Raw genomic sequence first — 26,747 nt, 5'->3', positions numbered from 1 at the left:
TTCAACCAAAACCTCCACTTCTTGGAAAACGTCAGATTGATATCCCAGTTTTTTTAAAATATATTTTCTATTTTTTTATAAATTATTTTACATACAAAAATATTGAAATAATCCCATTTTAACTCAATAAGAAAATATATATCTTTAAAAGAGGTTTTTGTTGAATTAAAATGAGGTTATTTCAGTAATTTTTTTTATAAAATAATTTATAAAAAGATAGAATGAGTATTTAGAAAAAACTGGTGCATCAATTTAATGTTTTCCGTCTTGGACAGTAACGAAAGGAGATCTTTGTTGAGTTTTTCAAAACTTTAGAGGAGGTATTTTTTAAAATTAAAGGGAGATTTTTATTATTGTCAGTTAACATGTATAACTCAAAATTTTTTGAAAATATCAAAATTATCCACCTCTAACTAGAACCGAAAGAAAGAGAGAACCAGGCGAAGACTGAAGAAATCCATCCTCCGAATTTCTTTCTGGATTCTATTTGACAAAATCCCAATCCAGAGAAATAAAATTGGAACCTGGTTATAAGTCTTCACTTATGGATCGAGATTTCAACATCAGACAAAAACAAAACTGGGTTCCATCTCTTCTTGGTTCAGTGAGAGCCAGTTAAGATGATTATCCACACCTCCCCAGTATGATGTGACATCTTGTTTGGTCCAATTCCACAAGCTTAAAATCGAGACCAAATGCTTTAATGATATACTATTTTTTGTAAAGATGCTTTAATGAAATAGCAAAGAACCCGGGAACTTTCATTTTTCAAAAGTCACCCACAGCACCATTAATATTTATTAACAAAGTTGTTCATGTCTACGGGTGCAACTTGGGCGGGCCCAGCCCGAGCCCAAACCTGTGTAGGGGTACACCATTCATTAAAGAATGGTGGGATCTTTTACTGGTGGGATCTTCAGGGTCTTTTTTTTCTTTCTTTGCTTTTTTTTGATAAAAAACACATTCATTAAAGAATAGCACACAGAGGGAAAATATATGATGCGGGAAAAATAAGATATAATATGAAAAGAGTTTTGACCAATTAAAACCCATTCATAAATTTTGATAAATAATATCTTATTTGTTACCATATTTATAATTCTAGTTTATTGATCAATTGTTTTTTGAGTTCCATATCATAATCCAGCACAAAAGACACAGAAAATTATATAACAGGAGAAAGAAAGAAAAAAAATCACAAGCAGGAAATAAACAAAAGAGGAACAGCAATAATAGACTGCCAATAATTCTTTATAATTAATAATGCTTTCAATCTCGAGGGGTCAGCCATTCGCCTCTTTTGAGTCTTGGCCACCACCGGAAAAGGACACAAAAGCTTAATTAATCCTTCAACAGGAACAAAATATCAGCAGGACAAGAGGCTTCATTACCATTTGTTGGATGTGGGTCCAGCCCATATAAGGGGTCCACCCACTTTTATTTGCTCCCAAAAGAAGCCGCATAGTGGAAGCCAAAAAAAGGTTTCCACCTTTTTTTTTTTTTAATTTGGGCATCATGTTTCGTAGCCACCGAACTGAAAAAATAAAACACAGAACGGAGGGTTTTTGTGTTTTTTGAGATTGTGAAGAAGAAAAGAAGAGAGTTAATTTTTCTGTTCATTCAAAGCCAAACTCGGAGGTGTTTCAAGCCCATTTTTGATGATATTAACTGTTGGAGTTAAGAATCCCACCCCAGTTCAGATTTGGTGAGATCTAAATCTCTTTTTGTGTTGTATCCACCTTGCATTTGGTGATGTTAATGTTATTCTTGTGAGCCAATGATTATTTCCTTAATATTTGTAAGCCTTTAATTGCAACTAGAGAAGATTATTGTACCCATTAAATTCTGAATTAGTGGAGGACTTTTATGGACCATAGGTCCCGTGGTTTTCCCTGGTTTGGAGTTTTCTACATAAAAATTCTGGTGTGGCATTGTATGGTGACTGTTATCTTTTTTTTTTTTTTTTTTTTTTCTGTTACTTGGCTGAATTATTTACTTGTTATCATTATTGTTGGCATATATTTTTCACACACAAATTTAGGATAAAAGTACTTGCTGTCTTAAGATTGATTTTACACTCAATTCAGCTACTGCATTGTATCTTCCCAACACCATTGAGGAAAGATATCATCTACTTACATCCATACTTTGGATAAAAGGCAAGAAAAATGCTGAATTAAATTACTTCTAATATAGTAATATGTTCTTGGACTTTGTGATTAGTAAAATATCTTCACCGTTACATACAATCCTTCAACTTGATAGTGGTCTATATTTGCTTTTGATATGTCAATTAGTGCATTACCAAAAAAAAAAATTGATGAATTAGGTAGATGATCATTATGATAGGATTTGCTACTTTGTCAAATAAAATGAATGCTTTGAATATATTTTCTCTAGTGAATACTTAAATCTAATAGTATTGAAATCAAAGATATCTTAGTATTCATTTGAGTAAGAGGCATGACACTAATATAATCCTAAGTATAGGGAATAAGTCCTTACTCTCGGTTTGAACTTTAATGGTAGAAGGATTGTATTTATTAGGTCCATTTACTTGATGGGTACATTTTACTTAGAATCAATAGGCCCAATTGACATTGGCGAATTCTCCTTTATATTTAAACTAGAAGGACCGTGCGATGCACAGGAAAATCTAAAAGATTTAATAATTTTATTTTTCATTTAATGTTGATTTATAAAAAATAATTAGTTCCCAGTGTCATGCAGGTTCAGGGCAAGGTAACCATTCCTCAATGTTGGGCGAGTTCAGGGGCAAGGCACCTCATTCCTCATCAAGGATGAAGAATCCTTAAATTTCTCTACCCCGTCCCTAGTATTGGGCAGGTTCAAGTAGATGTGTAAATTGGGTCGTATTGGATCGGCACGACACAACCTGCATGTGGCTCGCACAAAGTGCGGGTCGTGCTGTGCTGACCCACGAGGCGTCTCGGGCCATGCTTCCCTCTTCTAGGATAACTGTTGCCAAGGCTGGTGGGAAGGGCTGATGCTGCATCATAACCTTTCTCCTAGTCTCTTCACTATGCACCAAGGAATAGGCTTGAGATAAGGTCACACTGTCCCTTGTTAGTATTTGGTGTCTCACAATATCATAATCAGAATTTAGACTAGGTAGGAATTCAAAAACCCTATTAGTTTCAACTTGTTTTCTATGAGTTTGCACATCCTTCTGACTTTCTCACTCAAGTGTTTCTAGGTTGTCAATTTCATGCCACAAAGATTTCAAAGTAGAGAAGTAAACGGTGACTGGTTTCTCTCCTTGCTTAAGGTTATTAACCTCATACTTCAGTTCATAGGCCCTAGCAACATTAAGGGGTTGGGAGTAAGTCTCTTTCATGACATCCCATATTTCCTTGGCTGTTTTTGCCCACAAATAGTTCCGACTGATATGTGACTGCATAGAGTTGCACAACCATGTCATAACCAAATAGTTCTCCTGAACCCATTTGATCCTCCTTAGATGGTTATTTCACATCTCTCAACAAGTAGCTAAGTATTCCTCTACCCCCAATGACCATCATGGCCGATCGAGCCCATTCTAAGTAGTTGGATCCATCAAACTTCACAATTATAATATGAAAGGCATTCTCAGACATGTTACCAGAATTGGTAGTCCCAAAAACACCTTCCCCCTGATTCTTGAACTCCATTCTTAGTCAAGAATTAGCAATAAAAAACTTTTAAAGCTACTGTAATAGAACATCAACACCTAAACAACTGATAACAATCGGCCTAAGTCTTCCAAAAACAAGGAAAAATAGAATTTTGTATGAAACTAGTTCAAATCTTATTTGAAACCAACGACAGTTCTGAATTTTAGGGTTTTCTCTCAAAACCCTAGAAAGAAAAAAAGGTTTTCTAGCCGCACCTCTTAGAATAGACCAAGATGATTCTTTCAAGGTTATTCTCAAGCAAAAAAAAACTTACTTTATGAAAGAAAATCTCTGGCCGCCACCTTCTATCTGATGCAAAAACTGATCTTGGACTCTTTATCTTCCTCTGATTCTTCCTGATTATCAAGAAGACATTCCACTCTTTGGATAGTTGCCAACCTCCAAGAATCAGCCGAAAAATGGATCATCTTAATCTTCCAGCCCTAGGCAACTCTCATGTGGTTGGTTGGATCAGACTCACATGAGAAACCCTAATCTTTGCTCTAATACTAAGTAGTCGATCAAGACTACAATCGAAAGCAAAAAGAAAGATTTCAGAAGAAAAGAAGAAAAGAGGGAGAAAAGAAGAAGCACACGATGGGTTTTAGAAAAGAGAAAGAGAGGGTCAATCATAATGATCTGCCGACCCACTCTTAATATTTATATATGTTGACTAATTATAAAAGGGCTGAATTGCCCTTATTGCTTACATGGCAAATAAACTAATAAAAAGCTGAAATAACAAGTTGTAACAACAAACGAAATAATTACCAACTAACACTGACATAACTAAAAAAAAAAACATATGCTATGCTGCCATATGAACACAGTGGGGACCACAGCAGTGGGGTCCACATCAGTGTTCTCTACAGGCAGAAATGTGCATGCTGAGTTTTATTTTTTTTTTTATTTTTTGGTATTAAGTGCATGCTGAAATGATTAAGTGAAAAAACTGTAAATGATAGGGTCAGAAATGAAGTCATTGGAAATAATTTAGGAATAGCTCCAAGAGGTGACAAAATGAGAGAAAATATACTAAAATGCTTTTTTTTTTTTTTGTAAGCCAACACCAAAAAGTTGGGATAAGAGTTGGATGATTTACTGGAACCTTTGACAGGGAATTCTTTGGAGGTATGTAGAAAGACTTGGGAGTTTAGGCATTGTCAATAAAGTGAAAAGAAGGTTTTAGATAATTCCCCTAAAAATAGAAAGAAAAACCATCATAATACCAAATTGTCTTCCAGCAATGACCTTAGACATAAAGCTATTACAGTAGGGCTGCATTTTGAAAGAATGCAAGCGCAGAACCAAAGTGAATTTGCACTTCAAATTGGTTTTGCAGGGTGTTAGTAAGAATGCATTTTTGTACTGAAAATGAAAGTTTTTTCAATCAGTATTGCGTTCAAAATAAGAGCAAAGTTTGATACAAAAATGAAATAAGTTGGTTAATTTAAAATCACTTTTTACACTAATTACCAAACGCAGCCTTGAGGATTTCCAATAATAAGCTCTCTTGACACAAATTATGCTAATAGAACGGAACAGCCTACAAAACTGCACTAAATTTGTACAGTAAAAATGGACTAGCATGGCAATACACTTCATTTTAGAAAGAACACATCCAACAAGAAACAATACCATACTAGCTTAGCAAATACATAAGTGGATATCTGTATTACCCATGTTGGTCAGGATAAACACAAATAGTATCAACTTTCCATTTGAATAACAAAGATCTGGCCGTGAATCATGATCTAGAGTATTACAATATGGGTAGTACTGCAATAATTGAAAGATTAATAAATTTTCAACGAGTTCAATCTTCATAACAGCAACCACATTACCAGAAAAGCAAAATCAGTCCATCTCCTGAGTCCAGATCTTCACTGTCTTGTCATTCCCAAGTGCACCAGATGCAATCATATTCTCAGATGGGTGGCATGTGACAGATATAACAGTATCTGTATGACCTTCCAATACCTGTGCCATTTTTCTGGTTTGAAGCTCCCACAGGTAAACATGGTCCTCTGAACCGCTAACAATATACTTTCTATTTGTTACAGAAAAAGTCGAAGATATGCAAAATTTTGAATTAACATGACCAGTGTATGTCTTCACGAATTTCCCAGTTGAGAAGTTCCAAAGCCTCTGCAAAACACCATAGCATAGATCAAATCCAGAGTGTTTCAGTAAAAAAGCAGAGCAACATATGCTTATTACACACTTAATCCACACAAGCGCACGCACACACACAAACTAACATGGATATAAAATTCTCCAAGAGGAGAGCAAGCATTGAAGATCCCCCAGAATTGGCCCCTAGCTATTGAAGAGTGAAATTTTAAAAGTGTATCCACATGTTGTAAGTTGCAATGAAGCAAAAGGTGTTCAGTTGATTCCATAAGGTTTCCACACAAGTGACATGTATTTACCAATTGCACACCCCTGATTACCAATCAATACATTTTTTTGGTAGTAAATAAAAAAGAAATTTTATTAAGAAAGAAAGAAGAGAGAGAAATTACAAGATGGATATCACCAACAAAACAGTAGAAACAATTCCAAGGCCGGAAACTTCCCTCTAACCCAAAGTCGAGATAAGAAAGCAACATAGCCAACAGTTCACGACAAAAAGAGACCCTTTGAGCAATTCTTATCCACCCAAAAAGAAACAAATTGTCCCAATTATTCACAGAAATGACCCGCCTAATCAACATGAACTCAAAAATAGAAAAATTCACATATTTTATTTTACAAAAATGTAGTCTTATGAAAAGTTTTGAAAAATTTATTACATTTATGTAACTATGGGGATTTATTGATTTTTTTTTAATTGTTACTAAATATATTTTTTATTTGGTAGTTTACTAACAAAATTATACTAATTTATCTTTTATTTTTCAATATAAATTAATTAATAATTTCATTTTCCAACATTATAATATTATGTTCCCCCATTTGTATTTGGTTATTAATTATAATAATAACAATAACTAAAATTTTATACTTTTGATAATTGTTAAATATAATTCTCAATTTTATAGAAATTAGTTAAAGAGTTTTCAATTTCTATAATATGTTGTTAATGAGTTAATTAATTACAATATTTATTAATTTTTGGTAATTTAATAACCTACTAATAATAATATTTAATTTTTGGTAATTTACTAACCATATTTATTAACTTTTGGTAATAACACTATTTAATACTCATTGAGTATGGGTGAGATTAAATATTAACCATATTTAACTATTTATTAATTAAAATGAATACTTTAAATGAGGGAGAGTGGATATAGATTGGGGAGATGCATTTTAGGAATTGATTAGGGAGTGAGGCAACATGGTACTTCCTATTGGTTTAAATGAGATACCTTAGGAGAGAAATTATAGGAATATTTTTAGGTAGTTGGGTGATATGGCTTAATGGGAGTGGTGAGAAGGGGAGAAGAAAGAAAGACCAAGGAGAGGCATGGTGACGGGACCCGTGCTTTGTTAAGGCAAAGCTAAACAATATAAATATATAAGAGTATATAATTGTTTATATTTTAACTTTGTAATAAACAATCCAATCAAATTCAACCCGAGTTGGTCGATTTTCTAGTAATTCAGATTGGCTTTGCTTTAATAAATATATATTAACATTTTATATTTTAAATTAAATTTTATAATACGGGAAAGTAGGAAAATTCCCATATTTGTTAGTCTAAAATATTTTTTTATCACAGATTTAATTTTTATAATTTATTTTTTAATAATATCATTGTAATTTATGAAATTTAAAGTTAATTTTTAAGTTTAAATCGATTGGACAAACAAACTAAACTGAAAGTAGACCCAAATCGATACAACCCGAATTGGTGGATTTTCACTAATGGTCAATCGGTTTCGAGTGGAAAATTGCAGACTTGACAAGATCGATTTTGTTGGTGAAACAGCTAGCAACTGAATTAAACCAATCATTGAACACTCCTAATTTCAACTAAGTTTATAGTCTAATCTCTAATAAATAGCAATAGTTTAATCTCCAATTATTATTGAAAATTTATAGCAAATGTACACAATCATTGAAAATAAGTTTATAATGAAAATATAATAGATATATAATATAAACACAATAATTACAAAAATATAATAAATATTGAAAATATACTAAATTAGTCAATAAAAAGTGTAATCTTAATTAAATAATAGTTTAATCTCTAATAAGTATTAATCTATAAATTATAAAAAATATATTCATAACAAAAATACAATAAATACTATAAATTAAATTTTAAAAGTTAAATAATAGTTATTTAATGTCTAATAATTATTGATTATTTCTATTAAATAACAAAAAATAAAAATATATTTATAAATAATTATTGAAAGAATATTTATAAAAAAACTATAAATAATTACTGAAAATAAAATAAATATTAATTATAGTAATTTAAATATATAATGAATATACACTATTATTGTAAAATTATTACTAACAAAATATAATTTTTTTGATAGTTATTTTCTGTAATTATTAATCGATATAAGTGAAATTAGTTATTTACAATATTATTTAGTTATTGAAATAATATTGTTATTTAAATTCTTAAAATATTAATTATTTATTATTTTGTTTTTTAATGTTAAATTTTTATTATTTGAATAACATTTAAATTGAGTAATTCATAGAATTATAAATGATATTGTTACTACAAATTTCATGATGAATTTTGTAAAAATATTGAATTATTAATAATATGAATATTATTAAATCTATTAATTTTTTGTGTTTTAAATAAATATTTTAAATTTAGTATATAATTTCGTTATAACATTTAAATAGTTCTAAATTTTTTAATTGAAACTTTCTTTAGATAGATATAGATAAAAAGTGGGGGAGAGGATAAATAGGAATTAGAGATAGTTTAGGAGAGAATCTCTCTACTAAATTAGAGATAATTTAAGAGATGAATAGGAATTAGAGATAATTTAGGAGATAAATAGGAATTAGAGACAATTTAGGAGGAAGTGGGGGAAAGTGTTGCCACTTGGCTAAACATTAGAAAAACAAATCCCTCTTTCTTTATGGTTGTTAGAAATAATTAAGCATATATGATTTCCTTATTGGTTTAATGGATAATTATGTGGAATTAAAAAAAAAACAGAAAATTAGAAAAGGGGTCTGAAGCAAGGAGAAGTATGATGAAGGGACAAACCAATTTTAGTATATATATATATATATACTAAAATTGTGTTGTTTCTTTCTTTTTCTCGCTTTTTCTTTTCTCTCACGTTGTTTCTATCATGTGGGGTTCCCTATTTTGGTTACAAGTAGTTTTCTATGGGGCCCGTACCATACAAGCTTACTCTTCCTTGATAAAGAAGGATTTATTAAGCTGTTAGTTGGGACTCGAAGTTCTAATTAGATTAGAACTTATCTTTATTAACTAGTAGGAGGGATTGTTAAGAAACTCGTGCATTCGTTTTCCTAATTCAATTGGGATTATTTTAGGTTTTTTTTTTTCGGCCCAAATAAAAGCATAAGGAAGCCTAGTACATCTAGCCCTATTGCTCTCACCAACTTTTCTAATATTAGCAATCTGGCTTGTAGAAATTCCAAGTTGACACCTCCACATAAACACTAATACCCACCTGTGTATTGGCATCAATTCCAAGCTGACACCTACCCCAACTTTGGTCCAGAATATTGCTTTTATTCTTGATATTTTTGGGTTTGATTTGATGTGGTAAAAATTCTCATACTGATTTGGTTAAAAGAAGATGTTTGTCTAGACAAGAAATTGCAATTTGCATTTTTCGTTGGAAGCTAGCTTATTTGGCATTTTTTTTCCTTTTTAAAATACTTCTTTATCACATTCATGGTTGATGTGTTCACCCACTTTAGAGAAGGACCCATGAGAAACAGCAGCAGTAGTAGCTATTTGAGAGAATTTTTGTCTTTTTTTCTCTTACCTTTGATATCCCCATGAGAAACAGCAGCAGAAGCTAGAGAACGGTTAAGTCACAGAATCAAGCATTATAATACATTAATAATACAGCTAAAACAATAAACTTTCAAGCAATCTGACAGAGTGAAATTTTAGAGTACACAGGAAGATGGAAATCAAAGGTGAAGTAGACTCCCTGTCGGAGAAAATTTCTGCCTTCCTCTTAGGCTGTAACAGCCACGTTTAGGAATGACGCAAAGGCCTTACAAGCTTAGAGATCGAAAGATCTTCTTTATTGTGTAAAGTTGAGCGGAGTGCAGAGAGACCTTTGATATGATTACATATTTTTTTCCGTTCTATTTTAATTGCCAAATGAGAAGAGGAAGAGGAAGAACTTGAAAATACTTTCAATTAACTACCCAGAAACAGATTAAAATTAGCCTGGTTTATGGAGCTTACTGCGCCTGTGGTCTTTGAGGTAGCGTTCGAAATTATCCATGTATCCATCGTGCACGCTGCTGTTGCCAAAGATCCCTCTCATCTCCTCTGCTCTGCTCCTCACGGCGTTGCCCTGTTCGCCGACGGCCACCAATCTCAGTGTGTCGGCAACCGAGTTCCTTGTAAACGAGCCGTCCCCTTCGTCTCTCGGTATCTCTACTCCAATCTTATTCCATACCAGTAGCCTCGCATGAAGGCCCTGTGTCGATGTCAGGGGCAGAAGAACCAGAGGGACTCCCCACCCAAGTGCTTCAATCGTTGAACTCCATCCGCAGTGAGTCAGGAATACCCCTAACGACGGGTGCGCCAATATCTTCATCTGAGGGGCCCAACCCCTGCAGATCACCCCGCGGCTCCTGCTTTGGTCCTCAAATCCGACCGGCAACTCCTCGGCTGCTGATAATCCAGGCGGCCTCCTCAGTACCCAAAAGAAAGGCAACCCCGATAGCTCCAAACCGAGAGCAAGCTCTGTCTCGTCGTCGTGACTCAGTGTCGCCTCGCTCCCAAGTGCAATATATACCACGGACCTGCTCTCCTGTTTGTCTAGCCACTCACGGACGGCGATCCACGCTTCATTGTCATCACCTTCTCTAATGCCTTGCGCCAAAGGGGGAAGTAACCCTACCGGAATAGTGGGTTTTCGGCAAATATCTTCGTTTAAGAGCCCTAGCCACTGCATTTCGAACTCAGCACAGCTGCGAACAGCAATGATATCGCTGCCTCTGACAACCGACAAGAACCGGAACATGTCAGAAACACCTGAAACGTTCTGTTGGAAGTCGAATACTCGGCGGATCTCGTGCAGGCGATAGGCTAGATTGGAAGGGAGTAAAGTGCTCTGGCTCCGATCTTGGATCTTCACCGTCCGTCACCGTCAACGGTGGCAGATTGAAGGCTTGCATCGCTGCGTTGAATATATTGAAGAGGGCTCCAGGCAAACCAAGTTTGTTAGCAATCGGGGGCAACCAGTGAGGAACAAAGTCGTAAATAACCCAGTCCGGAGACGAGACCTCCAAGAAACGAGCCAGAGGTTCCTCCAGACCATCGAAGGCCTTCTTAAGGTACTGGACCTTGTCGTATGGAAGGTCAGTGGTGGCTTCGGCATTCTCCGGCAGGTCATCGACCGGAGGTAAAGATAGGTTGACTAAATTGATGAGATGTGATAAATTAGGAGGGATTTTGGGGAGTCTTTGGATGTTTCTTGGGGAAGTGACGAAGGAGATGCGGTGACCCCTTTGAGATAAGCACTTGGACAGCTCCTAAAAATGGTAGCATGTGACCGAAAGCTAACCATGGGAACATTACAATGTGAAGGCTATCCTTCTCCCTCTCGTTATCCATGAATGAATGAGACAGAGAGAGGGAGATCTAGAATTGGTCTAATGCTTCGAGTGATGGATGAGAACCGTATATAAATATAATTAGGGAGAATGACGGTTCAGCCAAGGGTCAAGATTAGGTCCAAAGTAAGTACTGTTGGGGGTAGGTGCCAGGGGCATAATTGATTTATTGTAAATTATTTTATTGGGTTGAAAATTAAATTATTGCAAATCAAAGCAAGGGATAATCATTTCTCACTACCGCAACCAGTTGACTCTGAGATCTTCTGACATTCCTTAAAGGTGGTAAAACTGTCTTAAACAATCCAGTGCCCTGTTTGATATTACTTGTAATAAGTATTTAATAAATGTGTTGGATAAAGTGGAAAATAGGTATGTGGATATTTGATAAACTGAAAAGTAATTATTTGATAAAGAAGTATTTATTAAAAAATCTATTTGAAAGTTGCTTTTAATTACTTGTTAATAAGTGGACCTTCAAAAAATTTTGGAACTATTCAGTCCCTATTTAAAATTTTTAATTATCAGAAGACCCTTGTATTTCCTTAAGCTCCTTTCTTCCTCACTTGAACAGGGTCGAGCATATCAACGGTGGCACCTGTTTTGGGAGTGATCGATAATCATCAAACAAGTTACAAACTCATTGGTGACCAGGTCGGTTTCACATTTGGATTTGTTTTCTACATATATTCTTGAATATTTTGGATTTTTTTGAAGTTTTAAATGCTTGAAACCCTCTTTACCAAATCTGTTTTTTTTGGGGCAATTTCACACATTCTCACTGTGCTCTTGCCGGCAACACTCAGGTCAGCCATCCTCCTCCCTCGTCTTTGCTTTAAAACTATTTTTAGTGCAGTATTTTAATTAAAACTGATTTTTTTAGAGATAAATCCAAAATATTTGCTTGTTTTTTGTTTTTTGCATTGTCTATGTGATGATTCCTATGCATGAATAGATTTTTTTTTTTTCGTTTTCTTGTTAAAAATTATGCAAACATATGCTGAAATATGTGGGTTAAAGATTTCTTTTCTTGATTTTTTGTATGAATAATTAGTTAAATGTTTATATTTTTATTGATTTGTGATTGCATTTTTCTTTATTTTCGATATGTATAGTTGTGATGTCTTTTATATTTTGTTGTGATTAGTATTAAGTTAAATGTTTATATGTATTCTTGATTTGTGATTGCATTTTCTTTATTTTTTATGTGAATATTTGTTATGTTTTGTATATGTTATTGTGATTAATAATTAGTGAAATGTTTGACTTATTTTTTGAAAACTTGTGATTGCATTTTTTATTTCTTAAGTGTAATGGTGGAGCTTTGTTAGTGAAATATTATTTGGTGATGTTGTATTCTTTCATGATTTTTTTGTTCATATATTATTATTTTTTTGAATAACCCAAAACTTCAATTTTTTGAATAACCCAAATTTTCTTATTTTACTTTTTTAAATTCTCACTGGTATTGGTGCTTTTATTAATATGTTGGTTTATTATTAGTATGTAATTAATATTATCCTATTTTATTTTTTTTAAATAGGATATTGGTGGTGTTCTTTATATTTTCTTGAATAATCCAAATTTTCATTTTTTGATTTATTATTAACATGTATACGTAGTATTATCCTATTTTGCTTTTCTTTAAATCCTCATTGGTATTGGTGATCTTTTTGTGTTTTTTTTGAATAATCCGAATTTTAATTTGTTGCATTATCCTATTTTTATTTTTTTAAATAGGATATTGGTGGTGTTCTTTATATTTTCTTGAATAATCCAAAATTTCATTTTTTGATTTATTATTAACATGTCTACTTAGTATTATCCTATTTTTATTTTTCTTGAAATTGTCATTGGTATTGGTGATCCTTTTTGTGTTTTTTTGAATAATCTGAATTTTAAATTGTATTATTATTATAAATATGTATCATTCTATGTAGAAATTCTCATTGGTATTGGTGCTTTTTATTAATATGTTGGTTTACTATTAATATGTATAATTAATATTATTTTATTGATAATCCAAAATTTTATTTTGTGAAATTATTATTATTATTATTATTATTATTATTAATTAGATCCACATGGTGCTTCACATGTAGGCCCATGTGGGTTCTCAATTGTCATTATGTGGTGATTTTCATTGAAATGTATAGTATAATATGTGAAAAACATTGTATTGTGTATGAGTGAAGTGAGGGCTAAAATTGTCATTTGTTTCAATATAAACACTTATGGGGAAAGTAGGCTACCAAACATCTCCATCCCAATAAGTGCTTAATAACATAATAAGTGGTTTGGCAAGTGGGTCATTAAACAACTTATGTGGTTGTTAAAATAAGTACTTCTAAAAAGTACTTGTGCAACAAGTACTTCTTTTAATAACCACTTAATCATCAAATAGGGCCTTGGTATGCTAACCATTGGAGAAAATTCTATAATTCTGGTGGAAAGCTGTGCCAACTTCCATCAGCAGCATCTATCTTGAAATGGGTATGTGTAACTTGCAAGGCTGCATTTTCAAGGAAGCCCAATCTGAGGGCACAATGAACACTGAATTTCACTTATTGTGAGAGGTGTTCACAAATCCTATTTTGTCTCTACATTAAGGTTATGTTTGTTTTAGATGTAAATTCATTTTTACGTTGTTGAAAAAAGAGGTTCGGGTTTAGTGATTGATGGAAATTGAAACCGGGCTATTTTTGAATTTTACGCTTATGGTGTTTGGTTGTCATGGTGTAAAAGTGAAAAAGTTTCTCACTCCTCTGCTCTCTGCTCTAAACACTCTCCCTACCATCGAATCTACTTGTACTGTTGGAATAGAAAAAAGTAGCGGAAATGAAGAGTATGACGAACAAATGCCCAATGAAGACTAAGGGCTGACGGACATAAACTGAGAGCATTAATGCCATACCCAATACTTCCGCCTGCAACCCCCTTTCATCCTCAACTTTCCTCTTTGAACCCATAGGCTCATCGCCAGCACTTGCCGGAGCAGCATCAACCCCATTCAATGACAAATTGGAAGCAAATCCATAAAAAATGAAAGGCAGTAACAGTCATCTAGGACTTTCCATAAGACTTTTGGTCACCATTATAATCCGTCTCCACCGTTGTAGAAACAACTCCAAAACCTAAATGGGTTCAACCTTCAAACCCAAATCCCCCATTAAACCTCTCAAAATCAAAATAAAAGCCAATTGGGTTCTCACAGTCCCCACCCAAACAAGAAGAAACCCAGCTCTAGAACAAGCTCTTGTGACAAAAAAATTCAAAGAGGGCTTCAGAGATTCAGAAAAGGTAAGAGAAGGTATTTTCAGGTTCTTATAGTCACCATTGGTTTGTTGTTGTGGAACCGGGTGTAGACTCAATAAAATCCCACTTTCAGCATCTTGAGGTAGAGAAAGAAGACACGAGGTGAGCCGTCGCAAATTGGATAATGGAAGAGAGGAGACTGATGCAGGAGAGGCAAGAGAAGAAAGTACAGGAGACCATTGGACAGAGATTGCACACACTCCTACGGCTACAATGTTCGAATCACTGATCGGACTCCAACATCCTCTCTTCTTCAATCAGACCCATCTTTCTAGTTTTTTGCAACAGTAGGTGATGATGGCGGATTTGGCCCTCCAATGAAATTGTGGCACTTGGCATCTCATGCAAACCAAGTGCAGCCTCTTGACAACTGGGCAGTTCGGGAAGCTCGGGCAGTTCGGCAGAGCTTGTCATAGCTTGCAACTTACAGACAGTTCGGCATGGCTCGCCACAGGCAGTTCGGTAGAGCTCGCCACAAGCAGCTCGACATAGCTCGGTATAGCTAGGGGCAGCTTGGCATAGGCAGCTCGCCACAGGCAACTGGCCACTCCACAGGCAGCCTGGCGTCTTACGAAGAGCTCGCCACTTAGGGGCAGCTCGGCACCGCCAGGTAGCTCACCACCAGGGATCTCATCACCAGGAAGCTCACCACTAGGGAGCTCATCACCAGGTAGCTCGCCACCAGGTAGCTCACCACCAGGGAGCTCGTCACCAAGTAGCTCACCACCAGGGAGCTCGTCACCAGGCATCTCACCACCAGAGAGCTCGTCACCAAGTAGCTTGTCACCAGGTAGCTCGCTACCAAGTAGCTCACCACCGGGGAGTTCATCACCAAGTAACTCACCACCAAGCAGTTAACCACCAGGGAGCTCCACCATCCTCTCCTAGGAGCAGGTCAAATGACGAGGCACTTAGCCAAAAAAAATGATACATCACAAAAAATTGGTACGTGACCGGAAATGGTTACATCAATTGGCGCCTTCTGTGGAAACACACTACAAAAAGCTAAGTTCTCATCCTACAAAAGCTAAGTTCTAATCTTACCGAAGCTAAGTCCTCTTCTCCTAGAAGGCTAAGTCCTCATTTTTTAGAAATCGAAGCTCTCGCTTTATAGTTTACATCTTTTATGAACTCAAAGACTATGCAGGGAGCTAGTAGACTAAGCAGCTCTACCAACTTTCAATTCAGATAAAGCCTCATCAGTCCTCTCCGCAAGGTCCCCTCTACAAAGATGAGTTCTTCGAGGCTTCCACGGGAGTTCAAGGCCAACAGACTACATAGGCACCCTTGCTGGTCAAGCCTTCCAAGGCTCCCGTGTGAGCTGGTGACCTAAATTTAGTAGTGCTGCCCTCGAAGGTCGAGCTCCTAGTAGCTTCTTGTAGGAGTGGGTGACTGGCATTACGAGGCTGATGCAGTGCAATCACGGGTAGCTTAGCACCTGGTCAGCTCAACACCTCATAGGTAGTTCAACACCTGGTCAGCTCGGCACCTCACAGGTAGCTCGGCACCTGGTCAGCTTGGCACCTCACAGGCAAAGCCTACGGGCCACATTATTGCTCAAGACCTAGTCGCCTCTTCGACACGGGCAAAGTAAAAAAAGAGTGAACTACGAGTCACTCTCAAAAGCCTACGAGCCACATTACTACTTAAGACCCAGTCGCCTCTTCTGCACGAGCAAAGTCAAAGAAGAGTGGACTACGAGTCGCTCCCAAAGCCTACGGGCCACATTACTGCTTAAGACACAGTCGCCTCTTCGGCATGGGCAAAGTCAAGAAGAGTGGACTACGAGTCGCTCCCAAAGCCTACGGACCACACTATTGCTAAATACCCAATCACTTCCTCAGCATGAGCAAAATTAGCAAAAGTGAACTATAAGCTGCCCCCAGAGCCTAAGGGCTACACTACTAAACTGGCGGAGACCTCCTCACCTTACAGGCAACTCGCCATTGGTAGGCAACTCGCCACATACAAGGAGCTCCACCATCCTCTCCTGGGAGTAGGTCAAATAAGGAGGCACTTAGCCAAGAAAAAATTGATACATCCCAAAAAATTGGTACGCGACCGGAAACGGTTACATCCATTGGCGTCGTTTGTGGGAACACACTACAAAAAGCTAAGTTCTCATCCTACCGAAGTTAAGTCCTCTTCTCCCAGAAAGCTAAGTCCTCATTTTTTAGAAACTGAAGCTCTTGCTTTATAGTTTATGATGATGCACAATCCGGTCGGTCTCAGCTGCCGGTAACCTTGCCTCTAACAGGGTTGAAGATGCCTGAAACAAGGAAGAAATTGGAGATTTCCAGGGAGGAACCCGGTGGGAATACTTCGAAGCTCAATGGGCCCGGATTGCTGGTGGTAGTCCATGGCTAGGATGTCAAATTGGTTCTTCATGAGCGGGAGCCCGAACTTAGAGTGCCGAGGTGGTGCCGACTTGATGGACTAGGAGGTTCCCAATCCGCCGGCGAGCTATGAGGCGGGGGTAGTTAGTCTTTCCCTCCTGCTAGGGGATGAGGCTTGGCTTCTAGAGGGGTTCTGAGGCTAGGAAGCTTCCCCTCAGTGAAGGCGCCCACCCTGAGGAGAGGGCTTGACCTGCTTGACAGCAGGGTGCCGAGGTGGTAGATATGGTTGGTTCTGAGGCAGTTGGGGGAACAGTTGCTAGTAGTGGTACTGAGAAATGTGGTGTAGTACTTGCTGCTGATGGAGTTGTTGTTCTTGAAACTGTTGCATTTGGGCTTGCATGACCCGCATGCATTGCATCAATTCATCAAACTGATTCTGGCTAGTCGCTAGAGGGACAACGGTTGGTTTGGTGAAGGTTATCTCGATAGAGGGGGGAAGGGGAACATTCATAGGCACCACTATTCGTGGCGCATTGAGGCTAGGGATTCCGTTCGTCGAGAGGGGTCGGTGAACTGCTCGGTGCATACAATGGCGGGCTGAGGGTGTTCTCCTATAGCATTCAGGTCGGCGTTACGTCTGTCACTGCCGGAGGAAGCCATGAATGCTAAGTTTTCTTTTGAAGAGAGTTAAAGGTTAGGGGATGCATTTTGAAGTCGTTTCCACAGATGGTGCCAGATGATGATGCACAATCTGGTCGGTCTCAGCTACTGGTAACCTTGCCTCTGACAGGGTTGAAGATGCCTGAAACAAGGAAGAAATTGGAGATTTTCTGGGAGGAACCCAGTGGGAATACTCCGAAGCTCAAGTTAATACTCTTGAGAAGGCAAGGGAAAATAAGAGATTTCAAGACCAAAAAGCACAAATATCACATACCTCTTTCTCTGGGGAACAAGGTCTTTTATAATCACTTGGTGCACTCACTCCCAAGTTTCTGTCAAGTCAGGTATAACCGCCTCTGTGGGGGGCAGATATAACCGCCACTGTCCTCCCTGTTAGGGCCGTCTCTACCACAACTGAGATGGCAGTAGCAGGTGGCCGTTACGGTGTGATTGCCATTTGTCAGATCCATACCAGTCAGGCGTGCTGCCTTAGAGTACGGACCTGTCAGGTACAGTTTCACAGTTGCGCGACTTGGAGCCGAGGTGCCGGAGTGGTGCGCGAGGTGAAGTCTTGAGTTCGAATGGGAGTATGTCCTACTGTCCCGAGGTGCTGACATATGGTCCGGACTGACCCGAAGTGGGCTAGTCTGGGCTCTGCCCCTTGCGGGCTTCTTTGTTAACCTTAGGGTTCTTAGGGAGAGCTAGGGTTTCACCTCCCAGGAAGTGTGGGTTCCTTTTTGGGAGCTCGGGCCTCTTCTTGGGGAATGGCCATGCTATGTCGCCGTGCTGACTTGACGTTCCTGCTAGGTCACCCCAGTTTCTTCCACATGTCACACAGCCAAGAGGGCGAGCCAAATCTACCTCCATTAGTTTACATCTTTTATGAACTCAAAGACTATGTAGGGAGCCAGCAGACTAAGCAGCTCTACCAACTTTCAATTCAGATAAAACCTCATCGGTCCTCTTCGCAAGGTCCCCTCTACAAAGATGAGCTCTTTGAGGCTTTCACGGGAGTTGGCGGCCAACAGACTACATAAGCACCCTTGCTGGTCGAGCCTTCCAAAGCTCCCGTGTGAGCTGGTGACCTAAAGTTAGTAGTGCTGCCCCCGAAGGTCAAGCTCCTAGTAACTTTTTGTAGGAGTCGGTGACCGACATTACAAGGCTGATGCAACACAATCACGGGTAGCTCAGTACCTGGTCAGCTCGACACCTCACAGGTAGCTCGACACCTGGTCAGCTCGGCACCTCACAGGCAAAGCCTACGAGCCACATTACTTCTCAAGACTCAGTCGCCTCTTTGGCATGGGTAAAGTCAAAAAAGAGTGAACTACGAGTCACTCCCAAAAGCCTCCGGGCCACATTACTACTTAAGACCCAACCACCTCTTCAGCACAGGCAAAGTCAAAGAATAGTGGACTACGAGTCGCTCCCAAATCCTACGGGCCACATTACTGCTTAAGACCAAGTCGCCTTTTTGGCATGGGCAAAGTCAAGAAGAGTGGACTACGAGTCGCTCCCAAAGCTTATGGGCCACATTATTGCTAAATGCCCAGTCGCTTCCTCAGCATGAGCAAAATTAGCAAAAGTGAACTATAAGTTGCCCCCAGAGCCTAAGGGCTACACTACTGAACTAGTGGAGACCTCCTCACCTTACAGGCAGCTCGCCATCGGCAGGTAGCTTGCCACATACAGGCAGCTCCCAAAGCCCAAGGAATTGGATCAGCCCTTACTAGCTCATCAACTTACGGGCCAAAAGAAGAAATCTACTCCCTTCGCTGAGTTACTCTCAGCTCGGGAGTGGGGGGAAAATGATGAGGGTGGATTTGGCCCTCTAGTGAAATTGTCACACCTGGCACCTCATGCAAACCAAGTGTAGGCTCTTGACAACTGGGTAGCTCGGGAAGCTCGGGCAGCTCGGCAGAGCTTGCCATAGTTTGCCACTTATAGATAGCTCGGCATGGCTCGCCACAAGCAGCTCGGCATAGCTCGGGGAGCTTGGTATAGCTAGGGGCAGCTCGGCATAGGTAGCTCGCCACTTCGTAGGCAGCCTGGCGTCTTACGAAGAGCTCGCCACTTAGGGGCAGCTCGGCACCGCCAGGTAGCTCGCCACCAGGTAGCTCACCACTAGGGAGCTCATCACCAGGTAGCTCACCACCAGGGAGCTCGTCACTAGGTAGCTCACCACCAAGGAGCTCATCACCAGGGAGCTCGTCACTAGGTAGCTCACCACCAGGGAGCTCGTCACTAGGTAGCTCACCACCAGGGAGCTCGTAACTAGGTACCTCACCACCAGGGAGCTCGTCACCAGGCAGCTCACCACTAGGGAGCTCGTCACCAAGTAGCTCGTCACCAGGTAGCTCACCACCAGGGAGTTCGTCACCAAGTAGCTCACCACCAAGCAATTCACCGCCAGGGAAATCCACCATCCTCTCCTGGGAGCAGGTCAAATGATGAGCCACTTAGCCAAAAAAAATTTATACATCACAAAAAATTGGTACGTGACCGAAAACAGTTACATCAAATGGCGCCGTCTGTGGGAACACGCTACAAAAAGCTAAGTTCTCATCCTACCGAAGCTTAGTCCTCTTCTCCTAGAAAGTTAAGTCTTCATTTTTTAAAAATCGAAGCTCTCGCTTTATAAGTTACATCTTTTATGAACTCAAAGACTATGCAGGAAGCCAGTAGACTAAGTAGCTCTACCAACTTTCAATTCAGATAAAATCTCATCGGTCATCTCCGCAAGGTCCCCTCTACAAAGATGAGCTCTTCAAGGCTTCCGTGGGAGTTGGTAACCAATAGACTACATAGGCACCCTTGCTGGTCGAGCCTTCCAAGGCTCTCGTGTGAGCTGGTGACCTAAAGTTAGTAGTGCTGCCCCCGAAGGTCAAGCTCCTAGTAGCTTCTTGTAGGAGTGGGTGACTGGCATTACGAGGCTGATATAGTGCAATCACGGGTAGCTCGGCACCTGGTCAGCTCAGCACCTCACAGGTAGCTCGACACCTGGTCAGCTTGGCACCTCATAGGCAAAGCCTACGGGCCACATACTGCTAAAGACCCAGTCGCCTCTTCGGCACGGGCAAAGTAAAAAAAGAGTGAGCTACGAGTCATTCCCAAAAGCCTATGGGCCACATTACTATTTAAGACCCAGTCGCCTCTTCAGCACGGGCAAAGTCAAAGAAGAGTTGACTATGAGTCGCTCCCAAAGCCTATGGGTCACATTACTGCTTAAGACCAAGTCGCCTCTTCGGCATGGGCAAAGTCAAGAAGAGTGGACTATGAGTTGCTCCCAAAGCCTACGGGCCATACTATTGGTAAATACCCAGTCGCTTCCTCAACATGAGAAAGATCAACAAAAGTGAACTATAAGTTGCCCCCAGAGCCTAAGGGCTACACTATTGAACTGACAGAGTCCTCCTCACCTTACAGGCAGCTCGCCAGATACAGGCAGCTCCCAAAGCCTAAGGAATTGGATCAGCACTTACTAGCTCGTCAATTTATGGGCCAAAAGAAGAAATCTACTCCCTTCGCTGAGTTACTCTCAGCTCGGGAGTGGGGGGCAAATGAAGAGGGCGGATTTGGCCTTCCAATGAAATTGTGACACCTGGCATCTCATGCAAGCCAAGTGCAGCCTCTAGACAACTGGGTAGCTCGGGAAGCTCGGGCAACTCGGCAGAGCTTGCCACAACTTGCCACTTACAGACAGCTCGGAATGGCTCGCCACAAGCAGCTCTTTAGAGCTTGCCACAAGCAGCTCGGCATAGCTCGGGGAGCTCGGTATATCTAAGGGCAGCTCGGAATAGGCAGTTGGCCCCTCCATAGCCAGCTTGGCATCTTACGAAGAGCTCGCCACTTAGCGGCAGCTCGGCACTTACAGGTAGCTCGGCATATGTAGCTCTCCACTTAGGGGCAGCTCGGCGTATCGCAGGAAGATCTCCTGCTTGACAACTATACCTGACAAATCCAGAGACCTGCGCCCACGTCTTTCGCTAGGCGGTGCCGTGCCTGCCAGCACTGAGAGTTGTCCCTTGACTGGCAGAGCCATACTCTGCAGCACCCGCTTGCACCCGCCACCTCAGCTCTGGTAGTAACGGTTGTGGTAGAGAGAGAGAGGCGGTTACGACTGATTTGATAGGACACCACTATATAAGGACTCCGACCCCCAAAGACAAGCATAAGAGAATGAAAAAATGGAGGTAATCCCTTGTCTCTAGCTCTCTCATTTCTCTCCAAGCTCCCTACAATCAGAATACTAACTTAGGCATCGGAGAGTCCCCATCGGGAAAATACACCCGGGTCCTCTGATTTAGTTCCCGCAAGTCCCTCAGCTCCCGCCGCCTACAAAGGAGAGGAGATCACCTCATGTAGAGGGCAGTCGGGTTGCGCTACACCAGGGAGCTCCACCATCCCCTGAGTTACAAGCCGCCTAGGAGCAGGTCAAATGACGAGTCCACCCAGGTAGCTCACCGCCAGGTAGCTCACCACCAGGTAGCTCACCATTAGGGAGCTTGTCACCAGGTAGCTCACCACCAGGGAGCTCGTCACCAGGTAGCTCACCACCAGGGAGCTCGTCACCAGGTAGCTCGCTACCAGGTAGCTCACCACCAGGGAGCTTGTCACCAGGTAGCTCACCACTAGAGAGCTCGTCACCAGGTAGGTCACCACTAGGGAGCTCGTCATCAGGTAGCTCACCACTAGGGAGCTCGTCACCAGGCAGCTCACCACCAGGGAGCTCGTCACCAAGTAGCTCGTCACCAGGTAGCTCGCCACCAGGTAGCTCACCACCAGGAAGTTCATCACCAAGTAGCTCACCACCAAGCAATTCACCACCAGGGAGTCCACTATCCTCTCCTGGGAGCAGGTCAAATGACGAGGCACTTAGCCAAAAAAATTGATACAACACAAAAAATTGGTACGTGACAGGAAACAATTACATCAGTAAGCAATGGAGATTGATTAGAGTGGTATAAAGGGAGAGAGAGAGAGAGAGAGAGAAAGAAAGTATCGGGGTAGAAGGAGATTGATCATAGACAGTGAGAGATTGGCTGTTGGGTTGTTCCTCTGCCTCTGGTATTTTCTTGTGCATAGGATTTTTTAAACCTTAGATTAACGAGTGAACGCTCATGTTCTCATTGGGATGGAAGGATTTCTTTAATGAGAAGAAGTATGAGAGAGAGAGAGAGAGAGAGAGAGAGACTTCATCGAGTTTAGAAGAGGAAGAAGTTTTACATTGTTAAAATCGATGTAAACTTTTTGCTGATTTTTGAGAGAAATGTTGACAAGATGAATTTTTAGATCGATTTGTGAGGTATATTAACACCTCTACCAAGCGCTTGTAAAATCGAACTAGGGTGTAAAGTTTACCTTGGTTCTCATTTACACCTCAAAGTACAAATGTGACTGTTAGCACCCAATTTTTGCTCGGTCCCTTCTTTGACCCATCTCCTACATTCCGGATGCCTGATCGGAGCATGCCAATCACTTTAAAATATGCCTAAATCCTAAGAAACCCAATTTTAGCCCAAATGCCCATAAATCCAGCGTTAAATCCACTTGATTGTGCCACATCACCATACCTGATCCCTGATCAAAATCCATCATGTGAAACAAAATCCTCAAACAACCAATCACGCAAAATTTAAACCGCAAATTCCTGGATTTAATCAATCATCCATCAGAGACCACATTTCGACGCATATAACACTACGATGCTCCTCGAACCTAAAGCTCATGATCTATACACACCTAACTTGATCAAACCCTTCTAACAACCTTATAAATCTCAATCCATACCTACCCACCAAATTTTATCCCAAAATTCCCTTATTTGACCTAGCGTCAAGCTTGGATTCTGTTTTGGTGAACCTTATTAATCAAAAGCTCACATATCACAAGCCTTCATCATCCAAGCCTTATTTGACCAATCAAACCCCACCACCATGTTCAATGACCCAAAGAATCCCAGCACACCAAATTTCACGACTAAACACCTCCGTTTGACCATTGAAAAAGCAAGATTCCATTCTGGGCCCTCTCGTTGATTGAAAAACCATAAGTTAAGACCATAATCTAAACTAAATCAGTCAATCCACACCTCTGATCAAAGATTCGTCACTTCCATCAGATTTGGGATGTTTGAAAATTCCTACCCACCAAATTTCATTCCAAAAGTCCCCTGTTTCACCCTTCATCAAACAAAGATTAAATTTCAGCAAATCTTTTTGATCCGAACTTGTCAACCACATATCTCAATCTTCCCAACCCTGTTTGTCTGATCAGACCACATCATTGTGTTCAGAGACCCAAAAAAACCCAACACACCAAATTTCATTACTAGATTCATCTGTTTGACCATTAAACTAGAGAGATACCTTTTGATGCACCCGATTGAACCGCCACATCAACTGTCCAACCTAGGATCTTAAGTGGGTGGGGATTGATGTTAGATTCTTACTTAACCCCATTAAAACACTTGGACCAATGATTTTGAGCCTAATAGGCTTAAAAACCCAAAATGCCAAACAGTCCCCTACTTAAAATCAAGAAAATACAAAATAACATTTAAAAGTTTTTCAAATTTGCATTTTTTGCCATTGTCAGTCCCAAATACGGGGCTGCAACGTCTAGCACGCCCCAATCCCTCATTGGACGCACAAAACCCATGAGAAATCACCCAAAATCGAGAAGACTTGTTGCACAAAGAAGGAATGGTCAACTACAAGCCCCTTTCTCTCAAAATCCTTACTCATTTCGATGAAAAAGATCTACTGAGCCACAAACACTGTAGTTGGACGAGTTTTAGACCCATCCCCCTCCATTTTCTCTATAATTAGAGGCTCGACTCTAGCTTGAAAGGAAGGGGGGGGGAGGGCTTTCCAACTCCTGTAACACACCCAACTTGCTTGAAATTTCAGAATCCTTGCAGCCAAACCCATGCCTCATCCTCTGTTTTGCAGTCTTAACGCCAAAAATGCCCAGCCTAGCTCTTGCCTTGTTCAAGTTTTATTTGAAGACCTTTCGGCTATTGGAAAACTTGTTTCAAGGTCGTACATGAGAGGTAAGCCTCTCACTCCATCATCTCTTTGCTTTTAGTTTAGTTTCAGGTTGCTTAAAGCTCTAAAATCTTGGGATATTTGCATTCCCATCTTCCTCCAGATTGAGAAAAAGAGGTAGAGAGGCGAGGATCTTAGGGAAACTAGTACTTAAGACCCGATAATATCACCTCAAATCAATTCTACGCGAAGTAAGAAACATTTTCGCCAGATTTCAAGAGCTTTAGATAATTTTGTCAGTGCGTGTTTCTACTTGAATTTGAGCCAAAATTACTCCCGTAGTGGGCTACTATAGAAGCTTGGAGAGAGGGGTGCCTAAGACCTTTCCTCTCTCAATCCTTTGAACCTAAAGCCTTTCGGTTCAGTGCCTTTCCTTGGTGGAGAATAGAGTCACTATAAAGGCCAGTAAACCATTTTTCAAGCCCAAAATTAAGGGCCCATTTCCTCTAAAAAAATGGGTGGCGACTCCTACCCTTTTGAGCTGGTCATGAGCATTTTGGAGCTCATAGTGACCTAACTGAATTGTAGTTAGCTTCACTTTCAAGTTATACGTGTCATATTATAATATTTATACACAATATGTAATATAATACAAAATAACATATATACACATATACATTATACTTAAAATGTGCAAGTTTAAATAAATGCGGGTCGGGCTTGACGCATGCCTAAGCCTAGGCTAGGCCTAAACACAAAACCTAGGCCTAAAGCCTAGAATTTCCAAGCTGGGCTGGGCTGAAATTTTGGTCTTGGCAAGCCAAGGAATTGGTTAACCATCATTATCCATATGTTGTTTAATTTCCTCTTATGCCCAGTTCGCTTTTTGGTAAGTCACTTACCCATGTTCTTTTATTTCCCATGTAAATAAGGCAGTGACAATCTTATCCATAAAAATTCAATTATTAAAAGGGGCATTTTTGTCCCATGCATCCAAGTATTGTCAACTTTCCCCTAGATGGGAACGTTAATTTACCCACCTAAGAGATGGGTATCACTTACCTGGGTAAGTGATATCCATGAAAATAAACTTTCACTGATCTCCACATAAATTTGAAAAATGAACGTGGGTTTCTTTAGGGGTGAACATTCGGTTTATTCGATTAAAAACCGAACCAAATAAACCAAAATTTTAAAACCGAAATAAAAAAATGAAAACTGAATCGAAACCGAATTACTATAATATCTCTCTCTCTCTCTCTCTCTCTCTCTCTCTCTCTCTATATATATATATATATATATTATAACCTATAATATATATTATGAAATTTAATTTCATTATAATACATTATATATAATAAATTAATATAAAAATATATAGAATATTACATATTAAATATTATATAATGTATATTATATATTATATAATGAATTTTAGTTAATTTGGTTTTTTCGATTAACCAAAATTCTAAATCTGAAAACTGAAATTACTGAATTATCCAAAAACCAAAAAAACCGAACCGAAAAAAACTGAAACCAAAATTTTTGGTTCAATAATTCAGTTTTAATCAAATAATGCTCACCCCTAGGTTTCTTGATCTATGGATATTAAAATCCCATTGACCAACTTCCCCCTCTCAAAATCCAAAAAAAAAAAAAACTCCCCCTTAGAAACATGAGGCTGATGATCTATGGTTTAATTTTCTCTTAGGCAAGTCAAGGAACTGTTTATATTTGGTTTTTTGTAAACCCGAATGGGTATTCGGGTGGTATTTGGGTCCTTCAGAGAAAATATGTTTGCATTGTTGATGTTATATTCTCCAATGATCGCATGGTTCAAAGTTTAATAATTGACTACGCAAAACAATGTCATTGGCTTTGTACATGTCCTTGTTAATTACTAGTTTGGCTGAGCTTCCTTGGGTCGTGCCTGGAGACTTGAAAAAAAATGGGAGGAAGAAGAGTTACATGCATCAAACGAAGCAAAGGCCTTCAATGAATG

The 26,747-nt window shown here is 39.4% G+C and overlaps 1 pseudogene across 1 annotated transcript; it reads right to left on the bottom strand.

Annotated features, from left to right (window-relative positions):
• Positions 1-5,278: 5,278 nt before the first annotated feature.
• Positions 5,279-11,474, bottom strand: LOC148876576 (UDP-glycosyltransferase 91C1-like; annotated as a pseudogene). The gene is made up of 2 exons (XR_016107065.1): positions 10,067-11,474; positions 5,279-5,822 (listed from the first exon to the last, which is right to left on the bottom strand). The product of XR_016107065.1 is annotated as a UDP-glycosyltransferase 91C1-like (transcript).
• Between the last annotated feature and the right edge of the window lie 15,273 nt (positions 11,475-26,747).

The sequence above is a fragment of the Nelumbo lutea genome, chromosome 1 (assembly GCF_056320005.1).
Source record: "Nelumbo lutea isolate HS-2025 chromosome 1, American lotus-T2T, whole genome shotgun sequence".
Taxonomy (NCBI): Eukaryota; Viridiplantae; Streptophyta; class Magnoliopsida; order Proteales; family Nelumbonaceae; genus Nelumbo; species Nelumbo lutea.
The sequence above is the reverse complement of the archived record's forward strand: the minus strand, read 5'-3'. Positions and strand labels throughout refer to the sequence as shown.